This window comes from Haliotis rubra, unplaced genomic scaffold (assembly GCF_003918875.1).
Source record: "Haliotis rubra isolate DU_JTF1 unplaced genomic scaffold, ASM391887v1 Scf680, whole genome shotgun sequence".
Lineage (NCBI taxonomy): Eukaryota > Metazoa > Mollusca > Gastropoda > Lepetellida > Haliotidae > Haliotis > Haliotis rubra.
Genome location: NW_025767391.1, coordinates 273688 through 280996, shown reverse-complemented (window position 1 = coordinate 280996; position 7309 = coordinate 273688).

The window sequence follows — 7309 nt, the reverse complement described above, 5'->3', positions numbered from 1 at the left end:
GATTTCATTGCCGGTGCAGTAGATAAAGGAAAAGAAAAAAGAGCAGTATTTTGTGATGTAAGCAAAGCATTCGACAGGGTTTGGCACAAGGGTATCATTAATAAATTAAAAAGATAAAGGGTAATTTGTTAAAATAGTTTGAGAGTTATCTTGAGAATAGAGAACAACGAGTCGTAATTAATGGATTTAGATCTGAAAATAAAGCTGTATTTGCTGGAGTACCCCAGGGTTCAGTATTGGGGCCGCTCTTGTTTATTGTTTATATACATGATATAGTTGAAGGTATAAATAGTACTATACGACTTTTTGCGGACGATACTTCTTTATATGCGATCATTGATGATCCTGGGGTAACTGCTATTGTAATGAACGATGATTTACAGCGAATTGCCAAATGGGCAGAAAAATGGCAAGTATCTTTTAATCCCAATAAGACAGAGTCAATATGCTTTACTCGTAAATTGCAACCAACTCCAATGCCGAACCTAATCATGAATGGTAATGTCATTAATTCCGTACAAAGTCATAAACATTTAGGTCTTATACTTCAGCATGATTGCTCATGAAATGAACACATTGACGACTGTGCTAAAAAAGTTGCACCAATGGTGAATTGTCTAAGAAGTCTCAAATATCGTTTAAACCGAAAAACATTAGAAACCATGTACAAACAGTTCATATTACCAGTTTTTTATTATTGCAGTCATATATGGGATAATTGTACTAAACAGCAAGCAGATATACTTGAAAAGCTCAATTTTGATGCTCTATGAACCGTGTGTGGTGCTGTTTGTGGTACCAGCCATCATAAAATAAACAAAGAAACTAATTGTCACCCGTTGTGTCGTAGAAGGTACCTTCATAAATGACTATGTTTTACAAAATGGTTAATAACACTACGCCAAGTTACCTTAGTAACCTTGTTCCGCCTAGAATATAAGATATCGTTGGTTATAATCGGCGCGGTGATTCAAATCTTCAGACTATAAACTGTAAATCTGTAAATTATGCGAGGTCCTTTCTTCCAGATATTGTTAAATTATGGAATTAATTACCAGCTGAACATTGAGAATCACCGTGCCTGTCGAGATTCAAAAATGTACTTTTAAATGATTCGAATATCTACAGTCATTTTGACTTAAATTTTCAAATCATACATTCTCGTCTCCAACTTGAATATAGTGACCTTTATGCGCACAAATATGAAAGATTTATATCTCAAACATCATCTTGTTCTTGTGGCCACAACTATGAAGACTGCTCATTATTTCTTCTCATGTACTCTTTACAACGATATACGTCAAATTATATATTTTTATACAAAAGGATTTGACCTAAAATCAATTTTGTTTGGAAACCAAAGCTGTTCCTCGATAGTAAACAAAGAACCTTTAATTTCAGTGCACTCGTTTATAAATTTAACAGGCAGATTTTATCCAAAATAATGTCTTCATATCCTGTTTAACAATGATTGGCGTTATTTCTCGTTTTTGCAACATTTATATATCATTCACATTATACATTCATCATGACATGTTTACTCTTCCTTCCATTGTATCCCGGAGCGGTATTCATATAAGCTTATGCTTGTTTTCTAATCCGATTCCTTTCTTTGGAAATAAATATGTTTATATCATAGGGCGCCAATATTTGAAAGTAGGGCGCCAATACACGAGATGAAGTCGCCAATATACGAAGCTATGTCGCCAGTAAACAAAAGATAAGGGCTTCCCATTCCATCCTTATTGGAGTGATATGTTGTGTAATGGAGGCAAGTTTAGGTTTAGGTGTATGTCTGCCTGTGTTTCCTGTTCTTATATGTTCAAAATTATCATGTATTTGAACAGTTATTGTTATGTTTTATCTTTGAAAGACGTTGAATAATTGAATCGTAACGTATTGAATGCAACAGACGCGGTGAGTTAGTGAATGGGATTTTACGCCGCTTTAGCAATATTACGACAGGGGACACTAGAAATGGGCTTCACGCTTTGTAACTGGGTATCGAACCAGGGTCATCAGCATGATACGCAAACGCACCGCAACTGACATATTATGTTCAACCCGGTAGGAAACTATAGTGGTCATTGTATGTGTTCAGCGTATGTTTCACATTCGCCTCCTGTAACAATAGAACCATACTCGTCCACTTCCATGTTTCATTCTGTTCAGTTTTGCGTATGTGCTATCGTGTGTACAGAACAATATGCTTCGTATCGATCAAATCAGACAAAGTGAAAACGACAATTTTAGTCCCGGACAAACCCGGAGAACCATCTGTTACAGTTCGAATAACCGGAAGAGCCCTTTGTTTCCAAAATGGCCACCATTCATCGCCAACACCTGTGCTCGCCACGACACCATGTCCTCTCACAAAGCACGTTAAATCTTTCTGAATCTCGGTAGCTGGCATCACACTGGACTGGGCACCCGTCTAACAATTACTTTGGTATAATACCGTCAATGCGGTCACGCATCTCTGCAGCGGTGCTAGTCATTTCAAAGGGTTCACGGGGCGTTGTATTTACACAGAGAGTCATTATTAACCCATTGTTGGGTTTATCTGATTTTGTGGAGATGAGACTTCGGACACACGCCACTTGAGTGACCATTGTGTTTCAGGCGCTTGAGTGACCAAACATCTGCCCTGTAGTCCGACACATTGACACATAAACCTCTCACAGTAACGTTTATTGGTTTATTTCGATTAATTATAATTTACTGATAGTAAAATAAAAATAAAAATAGAAAACAAATAAGAACAAATTATAACTCACCAGTCCGGGCACGTGCACACACAAGAACTCATTTAGTCCATGAGCGCATGACAACTTTCCCACGCAACTGCGAGTATTCTAGACCAACGCTTAATGTTGAATATATATAATTTTGATTGATTCAAACCATTCCTTTTAAATTGAAAAGGCGCCCCATGGAGACGGGAGATGTAGACCTGAACCTGGGGAAAGCTAGACTTGCTTCATTTAGGGCTTTAGCATTGCAGGGAGGGCTAGGCAGTAGGGAAAATAATGTGAGTGAGTGAGTTTGGTTTTACTCAGCAATATTCCAGCTGCATGGCGGCAGTCTGTAAATAATTGAATCTGGACCAGACAATCCAGTGATCAACAGCATGAGGATCGATCTACACAATTGGTATACGATGACATGTGTCACGCAATTCAGCGAGCCTGAACACCCGATCCTGTTCGTCGCCTTTTACGACAAGCATAGGTTACTGAAGATCAATTGTAACCCGGATCTTCACTGGTTGAAAATAATGCGAAACAGACTGCGACTACTGTGGGTACCTGTGGTGTAATTATATAAGCTACTGCTACTTGATGTACTTGTCTTGTCACCGATTATGCTTCATGGACTGTCACCACGTAGTGTTAATGTGCGACCAACAACTCCTCCGCCCTCGCCATTAAGGGCCTTTCTTTGGCAGACAGGGGAATTCACGGATATCAACTTCTGTAGAATGGGGAACACATGACGTTTCGGAGTATATTCTTACTCCTTCATCAGTTCATGAGACAAATATTGTTTTCAAATTAGAAGTCGGTTTTGTTGGATTCTGAATCGTTAGAAGTACTTCTGATTATACAGTCGCCCAAGCTAATATTTATAGAAAAGTATTGATACATGTATGATTATATGTATAACTACTGGTTATTAACTACAGATTGTCATTACTGCAATGGGGTTTTTTAAATACAAAACCACACTAATATTTTCGGAGCTTTTGTACAAGAAATGTAATATCTAGACTACAGGTAACCTAGCTCCATATTGAAAAAGCTCCAGTCTGAACCCGCTTACTTCGCTGCCGGTGACGAATTAACTGCAATACCATCGCGACGTTTAACTGAGGTGAGGTGAAATTGGGTTTAACGTTGTACTTGAGAATATTTCGCTCATATGACGACGTGCATGCGTGTGTATGTGTATGTACGGCTGCTTGTACTAGCCCAGACTGAAGTTGGTTTTATAGTGCTAGCTCACTGAGATATCATGCTGCAGTGAAGCATGAATACCCCACTCAGACACATTATACTGACTCCGAGCCGACCAGTCCTTGTTGTACCCATTAATGCCGAGCGCCAGGCAGGTACCAACAAGTACCATATTTTAACGTCTTTTGGTATGACGCGGCCGGGGATCGAACCCGCGACCTTTAGCTCTCCGGGTGGACGCTCTAACCACTACACCACGGAGGCGGTCCCACGTTTAACTGAAGCCACTCATATCTTAACACATTATATCTATACTGAGACTTGGGTCTGCCGTGTCTTCCACACGTTTGCCGAAATCATTATCCCCTGATTACATCTCCGTGACCTTTGGCCCATAAGGGAGCGTAAGAGCACAACTTATCCCCTACCTAATGCTCTAATCACCGGAGTTAGAGCCTTTCTCTTATCGCCTGTACCTGAAGATCAAAGGTTAATATCGCCTTATATAACAACAGTAATAGCTGATTACTGCACGCACGACACGCAGGCTGTTATAAACACGACCATTATAATGTCCTGAAGATTATTACAGATGCCAAGGCTGAACTGCTGGAGGTTATTACAAAAAGGTGTTAGATACTGTAAATGATGACAGTTTGTGTTTAAGTTTTAGTGCTGGAGAAATGGTCTTTTTACAAGCGACAGAGAGGATTACACCAAAGAGACCTGTCTGCGCGGTTGTTTGTTTGAATAGATAAGAGGGGTCAGTTAATATGCATTAGTTCTGTTATACAACATGCTAAGTTTATCACCGATGCTGCCTTGAACTACACACCTCATTGAAAATAATTATGTCACACTATACAAATTCTATAAAGAGGGGCGGTGGTAGCCCAGCGGTTAAAGCGTTCGCACGTCACGCCGAATGCCCGGGTTCGATTCCCTACATGGGTACAAGATGTGAAGCCTATTTCTGATATTGCTGGAATATTGCTAAAAGCGGCGTATAACCATACTCACTCACTCACTGTAAAGAGTTCCTTTTAAGGGACTTTCTTAATCAATTTGTGTTTTTCGGATGTTTAGTGAAGGCTGTTTGTTTTAATTAACTATGTAATTATTTTTTGAGATTATCGGTTGTTAAACTAGTGTTTTGTGACATTTATGTTGTCTCTACCAGTCCTTGTTTTATTCATTTGATGTCAAGCGCCAGACAAGAAAAAAACAAGTCTTTTAACGCTTTTTCTATAATGCGGTCAGTTGTCGTTTCCAACGAGCTGACTGTCAACCGTTTATGGTCAAACAGAATCCACTTGTCCTAACCCAGCTGGCTTAGACGCACCAGGAAACTATGGCCGAATAAAGTCAATTAGGTCAACCAAAGTACCAAACCTCTGTGTATGTGGTGTTATGCAGCCTTTATCAATATCATAGCGGTGGACATCACGCTGACATCACGGTGGACATCACGCTGACATCACGGTGGACACGGGGAGAGAGAGAGAGAGAGAGAGAGAGAGAGAGAGAGAGAGAGAGAGAGAGAGAGAGAGAGAGAGAGAGAGAGTGTGAGTGTGTGTATACGTATGGGTGTATCCGTATGTGTAACGGCATATATCTTTTAAATTTAGAATTGTGTGCTTGAGGTAGTGTACACACGGATAGCCAGTGGTAACAGTTTGATTGAGTTTATGCAAAAAGGTAAGGTTAAAGTATACTTGAGCTATTAACACGACTACAACACAAGGGTGCTATCGTCATGGAAACGTAATTATACGTCTACAGTGAAATCTCTTTTGTCCGGAACCCTACGTATCAGGACACAGTTTCAATATATATACAACGTAGGTGAAAAAGAATACCCTGTTTTCAATATTCTCCGAGACAGATTCTATCTGGTGTAGAGGGTGAAGTAGCTGCGAAAATTGTATGAATAGACCACTGAAAATCAGACATGACACCAGGTGCTCGAGAAAAGGGACCGCCCTACGTCTACGTACATAACAAGTCATAACTTCGTGACATTACCCGCCGCCATATAGCTGGAATATTGCTGAGTGCGGCGAAAACTAAACTCACTCACTCACTTGTGACATTAGTTCGTTCATCCCGACGTGTGTTTCTCATTGGACGGATTAAAGATGTTTCACGGCAAGCACTCTGATGGGGGAAGCGGACATGCAAGTGATCAATATGCTACTGAAATGTGAATTTACTCACACAAACTGGACAAGAAATTAAGCCCTGTGCTCTGTGTATCTAGATACACCAGCAATTTCTTAACACTGACATCCTGTGTAAATGTTCTGACACATTGAAATGCAGGAACTGGAATAGATTATCTAATGACACGCTCTGCAGGTGTGCCACATTTTGCAGGTGTAGTTATTTTACCATCCTTCTAACAGCTTCCTCTCCGGCTTGGCATATCATGCGACCCAATATTGCGGGTATGTGGAGAGACTTGTCACTTTCTGCGGGTACCAGTCATATCTCGGGTCGTTACCAACGTGAGACTAACAGGATCAGATGGTCAGGTTCGTTGACTTGGTTGACACATGTCATCGTATACCAAATGCGTAGATCGATGCTCATGATGTTGATCACTGGATTGTCTGGTCCAGACTCGATTATCTACAGACGGCCTCCATATAGCTGGAATATACTGAGTGCGCCGTAAAACAACCAACCAACGTGAGAACAGTTTCATTGTAGATATGTGTACGGCTACAATTAAGAGAGTTCCTTATATACGAAAAGACTGACTCGTTATACAGGTGTGTATATGAATATACATAGTTGAGTGTACAGTATAGCCGCGGACTAGAATCAAGGCTGGAAGGAATGTCGCGGGGGATCAGGATGAGTCCACGTAACACACATCTATATTTACCCCTGATTTATCCACACACCTCTGTACACAGGCAGTATCACAATAGAAGCAACTAACGCCCACCTGCTTCTGTCGAGCATCATGCAAATTCGTCCTCACAATCTTCATATGTTCCGTAGTGAATTTATCACTACAGTTATATGATACAATGTAATACAAACAACAGTTTATCTTGATAGATACGATATATACTACTGTATTTCATAAATGAAATGTTGCGAGTAGCTGCGAAATTGCAAATGCTGCGTTAAGCAATATTCCCTCTCATTAATTTAACTGATAAATGGCTGTGTTTCTATTGAAGGAAGTAAGTTAAAAGGGTATTTTACACAAAATATGACGTGACACTTTCTTTGTCTCAATTTGCTTCCGAGTTTTTTCAGTAGATTTAAAAGTCACCCCACGTGCGTTCACGCTATTGGTATTCGCCGCATACCGCACACAATAGCTTTGTTACTATTTA